Source organism: Aphidius gifuensis, linkage group LG4, assembly GCF_014905175.1.
Source record: "Aphidius gifuensis isolate YNYX2018 linkage group LG4, ASM1490517v1, whole genome shotgun sequence".
In the NCBI taxonomy this organism is placed as follows: domain Eukaryota; kingdom Metazoa; phylum Arthropoda; class Insecta; order Hymenoptera; family Braconidae; genus Aphidius; species Aphidius gifuensis.
In genome coordinates this window covers 5856755-5867133 of record NC_057791.1, presented here as the reverse complement: position 1 = coordinate 5867133, position 10379 = coordinate 5856755, and positions in this window count along the sequence as shown.

Below are 10379 nucleotides of genomic sequence, written 5' to 3'. Positions count from 1 at the left end.
CTCGTAGTATACTCAGTGTTCGCCATTTACGCTTCATCCTGTATAATTGTAACCAACATAGTTTAATTTCTTTTAATTTTAAAATTAATTGGAACAAAATTCAATGGACCTAAATTTCAAAATTTCAAGAAGAAAAGAGAGAGATATAAGAAATAAGAAATAATTAATTATTTCTTATTTCTTATATACTTTCTTATATACTTAAGTATGAAAGAGAAAAAAAATTTATCTGTTTTCTAACGCAAAAATGTAAAATTTATTTAATTATTGAAAATTATATACAGGATGAAGCGTAAATGGCGAACACTGAGTATACTACGAGATTGTACGTGAAATTTTAAATAGTAAATGTTTTTACAGTTTGGGTCTACGACGCTTTGTGACTGAGTTATTAACGTTTTAAGTTGACCAATGAGAATCGAGCGTCGATAATTATTATCATTATGGCGTCTGAACCCACGTGTGTGTTTACGCGCCATGGATTAAAATGTTTTTGTTTTTTTAATTAATTCAAAATTCGAACGCCAGATAGAGCTAAATCATAAATTCGCTGGATGAATGCGCAGCTGCACGCAGCTGCATACTCACACACACAGCACTCACACTAATTATGACAAAATAATCACTTATAATTTAAAATCACATTTATATTTTTGATCACATTATGTGATTTATTTTTTGATCACATTTTAATTTAAAATACTTTTATATTTATTTGATCACATTATGTGATTATTCTATCAATGTGATCAATAAATAAATCACATAATGTGATCAAAAAATATGATCTTTTCTAATTTAAAATCACATTTATATTTTTTGATCACATTATGTGATTCATTTATTGATCACATTGATAGAATAATCACATAATGTGATCAAAAAAATATAAAAGTATTTTAAATTAAAATGTGATCAAAAAATAAATCACATAATGTGATCAAAAATATAAATGTGATTTTAAATTATAAGTGATTATTTTGTCGCCAATTATGTGAGTGCTGTGTGTGTCCGAATAGCTGCTGCGCATTCATCCAGCAATTTATATTAGCTCCTCGGCGTTCGAATTGAGTAAAAAACAAAATATCCATGGCGCGTCACATAATTTCAGGCCCGCCATAATGATAATAATTATCGACGCTCGATTCTCATGATCAACTTTAAACGTTAATAACTCAGTCACAAAGGCTAAACTAAAACATTTACTATTTAAAATTTCACGTACAATCTCGTAGTATACTCAGTGTTCGCCATTTACGCTTCATCCTGTATATATACTATTAAATAATTCGGTTTTCTTCTTTATAGTAAAGCTTGATATAATGGAATTTCAAATTATAAAAATCATTTATTGTCATCGTCATGGCGCCATTAATAAAAAAAAGTACTTAATAAATATATGTATATAGAAAATATAGTTTTTTTTTTTAAATAGAAAATACAAATTTATTTCTCAAAATACAAATTTAATTCTTAAATTTATTTATTTTTAGAAAAATATAGCTTTTGAACAAAAAACTGTATATATTTTATATAGATTATATATAAATTATTTATAGATTAATAATTATACATACTATAAATAGGCCCAAAACTATGTATTATCTATATAAAACTTATACATAATCTATATAAATTTTATATAGGGGAAAGCGGGGCAAAATGGAACACTTAAGGTATAACTTGCCAAAATGAAAAATAGTCTGAGGCTCATGAAATTAATAATTTAGATAAATGAAATAATAATGCATCTTTTTGTCAATTCAGTTTTTATGTTATAATACTTTTTTTTTTTTAATAATTATTCAAAGTTGACATAATTTAGAGAGGTTAAACATGGGCTCTTATGGGAGGAGGTGTTAGAAAATATCTACGAGCTTAACAAAACAATACTTGTTTTGGTCTCACCTATCCCAAAAACTAATAGATAATAAAAGAAAAAATAAGGAATTTTTTGATATCAGGATGAAATGGGCTTATAAGACTAAATCTCACGTAATTAATAAAAATATAAGCTAAAAACACGATTTTTAGCAATTTTATGAGAACAAGTATTGAGGCTCTGGCAACAGCGCATTGAAGCGGGAAAATTTAAACAACAAATTTAGCAAAATTTAGCATCCATGTTTAGCTTTTACACAGCATACACACACATACATTCATGAAATAGATATTAAGATGGCGTCAAGATCAGTGTTGCAAACTGACAAAAAAAGCACTATTGCCGGGGTCATTACGAGAAAATAAAAACTAATTAAAATTGTTTAAATTACAAGAATATGATTTATTATGCAATAAAATAGACGAAATGATAAGATTCTCTAGTAAAAAGTATTATTAATAAGCCACAAACGACCGAGAAAGATCCATTTTTTTAGTTATTTGGGGTTGGCAACGCAAAAACTATCCATGTAAAAGCATAGGCAGTATATTTAGGACACGCCCCCAAAAATTTTGGCAAGTTATACCTTAAGGAAAAAATATAAATCGATGTATGACAATAGTATTTTCCGATTAGTTTTTCTCACTTATTAATAAAAAAAACATGAATAATTTTTAAAAATTAAAAAAAAAATTATTATTATAAATTTTCTTTATTGTTGTTTAATAAAATGTGATATTAATCACAAAAAATAATTTTTTTTTATTTCTCTTCATGTATAATTACGAACAATTGCTTTTAAAGCAGTTTATCACCATTTTTCTCGACGAACAAAAAAAAACATATAAAAAATAATTTTCTTTGTTCTTAAAAAAAATGCTCAAAAAATTTTCAAAAAATTTTTTTTTTTATTGCATCTATTTTCTTCCGGCTTTTTTAATCGAAGAGTGACGAAAAAATGAAAAAAAATATAAGTCAAAATATTTTTTTGGGTGTTCCATTGTGCCCCGCTTCCCCCTATAATTTATATTATACTTTTCCACGTGGGTCATCATATTTTAAATTAAATTTTCAAAATTAGCGAGGAATAAGGTTACCTCTATTCGGTGTATAACCGTGCCTTTTGATTCGAAGACAATTTTTCGTTTCGATGTTTGATTATAGTTTTTCGAGAATATCCAGAAAATTTATTGAATCCACGTCTTCTGTATTATCACTCGGATATTGATTGAAGAAAGTTTTATAATCATGAAGTGATTGATGAGCAAGTTTTAGCGGTGATACTGCTTTTTCTGGTTTTTTTATATTTTCAGTATTATGACCGTTAGTACCAGATTTGCCGGGAAAATAAAATTCTTCACTTACAACAAGTTTATGCTCGTTCGGTAAAATTAAAAAAATTCCTCGAACATTAACAACAAACGAACGATATAGAACGCGAATCATATCGATAACGAGATTTTTTCCTTTTTTTCCAGCTTCACCTCCAACACCACCGTTCCCATCTGATCCTGTTTTTCCGACTCGATTGCTTAAACTTATAGATTGTTTAACCTTAGCAATGACAGTGACGTTACCTGGGTGACCCCCCATTCCACCTTTGCCGCCATTGCCGCCATTAGTACCATTACCTTTGAAAAGCCCATCATTTTTAGGATGGCAGGTGACCACCTGACGAGAAGTATCATTAAACTGATGATAACTATTATTAACCCTTATATCTAAAGAAAAACCATCAAACGTTGATCGAGCAGTACAACCATCGTCATATAAATGTCTCAAACGCCACCAATTAAAGGACAAACAATGTTCTTTGCTAGGATAATTTTCATTTTCTATCGACGAAGGACATTCTGTGTCATCTTGTCCGTGCATACCATCGCCAGCATCTTGTCCTGGCCCACCATTACCTCCATCGGCAGATATACTAAGATAGTTACTGTCAATAAAAGTTGCACCAATTCCCAGAAAACTTCCTCCAGGACCACCTGGTAAACCCGGAGCACCATCTTTTCCATGGGGTATGGATTTACTGTGACCACCAACTGCTTTCCGTTGTGTATCACCGGGTTTACCATCCAATTTTATTTTATAGGAACCGTGGATTTCCCAAATAGGAGCTATGATACACAAACTAAAGTTTTCACCAGTTTTATCGATGTCTGTATCAATAAATATTTTTTTTAATGCAAAAATTTCAACGAGCGTTGCATTTTTTGTTTGTGGACAATTATTAAGATCGGAGAGTTTAATGTAATGTCCTTTTATAACTAAGTGATCAGGTGATTTTAATTCACATGAGTAACTTGAATTATGATATAATGTATGACTTATAATTCGTTTTAAAGCGTCCAGTTGGAGCTTATTAAGCATAAAATTATCGATACCAGCAGTATTATATTCGTTAACAGTAAAACATTCTTTCACAAACGACCCGGGAATAACATCTGCTACTTTTGCGGGGGCCTTGTGATCCATTATACTCTTAGATAAGTCATTACAGGAAGTGATATTTTTCTGGACAGTATACCCTGACAACTTTTTGAATAAATGAAATAACAGGTTATACCATTTGCCTAAATCATCCAAATAAGATATAACACGATTTATGTTATCTGTGCATTTCATTGAATTGCTGTTGGTGAATTCATCTGTTAGATTTTGTAAGAAATGCAACTTATTGATCAATCTTGATGTATTCTGAAGTATAAGATCTACAGATTGAATATTTGTGTGAGAAAAATTAAAATGATTAACAGTTCTTTGAATTTGATTAATACATTTATAAGTTATATCGGGGCCATTGGCTAAATTGCGTATTTCCAAAAGTTCTGAGCGTCCTGAATTCAATAATAACGATATTTTTGTGTTGTTGAGAATGGTTTCTGTGATACTAGAAAAATTCTTCTGAATTTCATTCATAACATTATTGTCAATCGATGAAATTGTATTTTCTATTTGATTTGTTATATCAGACACATTACTGTGAAAATGGTTGATTGATATTTTCAATTCATTTTCTAAATTTGTAAATAATGTTATTACTGCGTCTACATTAAATGAATGTCTCGGTTCATGAACTGTGAGTAAAAAATTAAGATACTCATGTTGAGTTGAAATATTTGATACAATCAAATCTTGAGACAAATTAACTTCTGAAATCAATGCACTACTGATAATATACTTTGATAACTCGTTAAGGGTAGTTTTTCTTTGGATATTTCTGACAACTTCTGATATGGCACTTAACCCTTTGTTAAGCTTAGTTAAAAATAATTCAGCTTTTGATTGATCAGTGTCAATCATAATCTTCTCATCATTAAGAGTATGTATCGTGTCTAACATATTTTGAATCAAATCATTATAAAATACTTGGACTTTTTGTACTACGTTATTGATATAGATCCACATTTGTTGAGTTACTTCGTTAACCAATCCATCAATATAGTAGACTGAGTCACTTGATATTGTAGGTTTTAAATCTGTTGTATTAATTTCAGTAAAATTAATATTGTTATGTATTAGAGTCAAAAGACTTTTCTTATAAGCTTGGACTACTAGTGAATCATTGAGACGACCTGCTGTGTTAAACTTTGGCATTAAACCAATTTTAGTATAGTCTTGATTGTCTGGACCACTTGTGGTTAATATTATATCAATAAACGATTGTACATTTGGTAATTCATTTGACTCTTTTAGTGTATCTCTGACCTCTTGCAAATAATCAGCGATGGCAATAATTCTCTGGTCATCTGGTTTGTCATCTTTGATTTTTGTTGCTACAAGAGCAATACTTTCATTGTACTTCGAAATATTATGAATCAAATTGGTTGCATGTCTAGCTAGTATTATAAAATCTGCTCTGTTAGCTCCTATTGTAATGGAATTGTAATTCACAACAAATATAAATTTTAAAGCTTTTGCCTTATCCGAAACTGCTTTTATAAAGTAGGCTCCAGAAATATCATGTTCAGGATCTCTCGTATCACTGAATCCTGGACAATCATAAATTGTTGTATTTGTCTCAGGATCAATCACAAGATCAGGCAACTCTGTATGCGATAGAAGAGTATTATGACCAATTTTTTTTCCAGTATCTTCTATGTAAAAGTCACCAGTTGCCTTACATTTGAAATTCTTTTTTGCTACTGCCATTAAGTTAGAGTTGTTGCCAAAAAGATATTGAGCAAGAGTACTTTTTCCAGCGCCAGAAAGACCTAGTAGTAGTATTATTTTGGGGTCATTGGAATATTTAATATTCGCTGTTCCTTGGTTCAGACTGTCCATTATAGAGGAAACAGTATGATTTTTCTTTTCATTATTTGTTGAGTGCGTGGATGGTGTTTTTCCAGGAGTACATGGTGTATCACGTGTATTTCTATTCTTATTATTTATATTTGTACTCTGAAATTTAAAATTTGTATTGAATAAAATTTATTTACACAATATAAACATCTCATAATACTTACAAGGTGTTTAGAAGACGTTTGTATGCTATTGTCTGTTGGATTCGTATCTTTTGTTGATCTGTTTGATTTATTAATCTCCTTTGCGTACCATTGAATTGTTCCATTTTCTGTCACTTTGAGCTTCGTAATTGAATCTATATATGGAGAAAAAAAAAATTAACATAAAATGCACTCAAGTAGTGGTTCCATGAATGCACATATTAATTTTCAACATGCTAACTGAAAATAATATTAAATATTCATTTCTAAGGTTTATAAATGTTTTTAATGATGGTAAATATCAATATTGTTATACTAATGATAAGAAAGATCGTGAACATGACATATGCAAATTAAAATAATCATTTACACGTTTTGAACATTTACGTACGTGCCTCAAGCGAAAAGTTATGGATTGCAAGTTATCGTAAAATTAGAAAAAAACCAAGATCAAAACCATTTACTCATTAAAAACATTATTCTTATAATAATTATTTAATCATTCACGAGTTTCTTCGCGCATAAAAATTGAAAATTATAATCGACGTCTATCCGACTACATAAAGTTAATCCCAAGTGGAAAAAAATATATTTTTTGGAAATATAAAATAAATTTAATTTATATTTAAAATATATGTGAATTAAATTTGATTAATGTTTTAAAAAATATAAATTAAATTTAATTTACATGTAATTTATATTTAATTCATATGTAATCTATATCTATACAAAAAGTTAATTTATTTCATATTTTTGAAAAATATAAATTAAATTTGAACTACATCCGAATTTTTTTTTTGCAATGTCGAAAAAAAAAAAATTTTAAGTAAATTTATTTTATGTTTTGAAAAAATATAAAAAACATTTACTTTTTGTATAGATATAGATTACATATGAATTAAATGTAAATTAAATGTAAATTAAATTTAATTTATATTTTTTAAAACATTAATTAAATTTAATTCACATATATTTTAAATATAAATTAAATTTGTTTTATATTTCCAATAAATATATTTTTTTTACTTGGGATAATGCAATTTCTCTTGCTGAAATGGTGGAACACAAAATAAGTGGTAGAATATTAAAAAAAAAAATAATAAAAGAAGCTGAAGAAGAATATCAATCATGGTGATATACCAATAATTCAAAATCCTAGTAAATATGAATTAAATATCAATTTTATAAGGCAATTTATCATCAACAATAAATACACGAAACAGTATATAACTATTGATAATAATGTTGTCCAAGTTTAAGAAAAAACGATTTCAATTGTTTATTTAACAAATAATGGTGGAAAAATTGTTTAAACAATTTTTCAAAGTTTTTTTTTGTAAACTATAAATGAAAGTTAAACTTTTTTGTCTCTATAATTTTTTCAATGGGGTCAATAGTTTTTGAGTAAAAAGTATGCAAAAGTTGGTACATTTCTTAAAAAATCCTTAAAAACCAAAACTAAAAAAAATCACAAGTCAAAATTTTTTGGAAAAAAAAAAAATACGTATTCAATATTTTTCGCTCTAGAACAATAAAAAAAATATTTCAAGTGAATTCGATTTTTGGACTTAAAATTCACATGGATCTAGCCATATATATATGAATACGTATTTTCTTCTTTTCCATGATAGTGGAATTATTATAAAAAGGTTGCCTGAATAAAAAATTTAACAGAAAAAAAAATAATTGAATTATAAAATTATAATTGAATGACTATATACCTATAGGTATATGTATACATATATAAATATCTGTATACATATATACATGTATATTATATTAGTATATGTTTTCAGAGAAATAATTATATAACTCGGTTAAAATATTTCCCTGACTCGAAAATTCGGTAGACAATTCCATATATTTAAAAAAAAAAATCAGTATAAAAAATATTTTGTTAATTACTTACCATGAGCGAATACACTCAATGAAAATACGAATAAAAGAGCCAGAAATATTGACTCTTTCATTTTTCTGCAGACTTCAATAAGATGATTCACTCGTTAAGAATTTCAGTTTGCTAATGAATTTTAAAACATTTCAACCCTCTATTTATACCAAAAATCTTATCAGTAGATTACACATACATTGATGACATTGAATGTATTCAGTATGATATTATCTGTTGTTTAGGATCATGTATAACACAGTATTCTTCTTCCGCATTTTTTTATAATATAAATGTAAACACAATGACAGAATACATATAATCTTTTTCAGTAAACAGGAAAAACCATGAAATGTGAAGTAAAAACAAAAAAATTAATATAAGCACAAATTTAGGCATCTGATACTTCGTGCATGTTTTTTAAACAAGGTCATTATTAATAGATTATTTGTTTTATTATTCTTCCATATTTTCTCTGTTTCATTGTATACGCCACGACGGAATAGATATAATCTTTTTAGATAAACAAAAAAAAATATAAAATATAACCCAGATAAAATTTTTAGATACGGAAAAAGTAAGACTTAAATTTTAAAATTAAGGCAAGTACTTCAGGACTTTTCGAGTACTTTTTAGCGTTCACGTCTCCAGACAAAAGCCCTAAATTTAAATACTTTCTCCAGACCAAATTCGAGTGGCTCAGCAAATAAAATAACGTGTACTGAATTGTCAAGACTTTTTCCAGTCCGAAATTGAGATCTTCAACCAAAATAATATTTTTGTCTTTATATATAAAAATCTAAAACTTTTTGAAATCTCATAGAGATCTCTTCTAAATCTCGTTTGTGACGAATTTAGATTTAAACGGATGGAGTTTTTTCACAGACAAATTGAAGAAGAATTGAAAAAAATTAGAGACGAATTAGAGATAAATTGATCAAGTAAACAACGAATAACTTTTTAAACATTCTTTTCAATAAATATCTACTTGCACCGACTCCGACTCTACGTTTTTTTTTTACATATGGATTCCAACATTGACCTAAATATGTGTAAATAAATTCTTTTAATTCAATGATAACACAATTAAATAAGTAAACATTCAAATTTTTAATTTCAACAATATTTACTGGCACCAGCTCTAACTCTGACCTTAAGTCTGACTGCGACCTTAAATTCGACTCTACGTTTTTTTTAAAAAAAAGATTCTGAGATTGACCTAAATATGTGTAAATAAATTCTTCTGATTTCATAATAACACAATAAATAGATAAACACAAAAATTTCAAAATTCAACAGTATCTACTCGTACCAGCTCTGACTCCGACCTCAAATCCGACTCTACGTTTTTTTTGAAATATAGATTCTAAGATTGACCTAAATATGTGTGAATAAATTCTTTTAATTTAATAATAACACAGTTAAATAAGTAAACACTCGAATTTTAAGATTCAACAATATCTACTTGCACCGGCTCTAACTCTGACCTTAAGTCTGACTCTACGTTTTTTTTTTATCTACTCTTAATATTTTTTCATAACCAAGTGATCAGATAGCTTTGGACTGAGTGAGATACTTGAATTATGATTTAATGGATGACTTATTACTCGATCGTTTTAAAGAATCCAGTTTGAACTTATCAAGTATATATAACATTATCAATACCAGCAGTATTACATTCGTTAACAGTAAAACATCTTTCTACAAAAAGCCCAGATCTACTGTTTTTTTTTTTTGTTTTTCAATATTCTAAATATTTATGGATATGTACACATACATGTATAATTATGTAGAAGTATTTAGCCATATGTCAGCATTGATACACATAATGAGGATATATTTAATATTATTTTTAGTCAGGATGTTAAAAAATAATAAGGGCACCAATAAAATGACATCGTGACTGCATTTTGTGTTCAACTTTTGTTTCATAAATCCGACAAACACCAGACATTCTCTACTTCATGCTTAAAAAGAGTAGAGCTAAATATCGATTTTAATAAACTTAGAGTAGAGAATTTTACGAAGTTTCATTAAAATTTCATTAAAACGCAAGAATAATTTTAAATTGTTTAAACAATAACTAAAGCATCCATGACTCGTCTCTGCAATAGTTGCTCATAATTGGAATTATTGATACTAGTCGATTTTAACATACAGT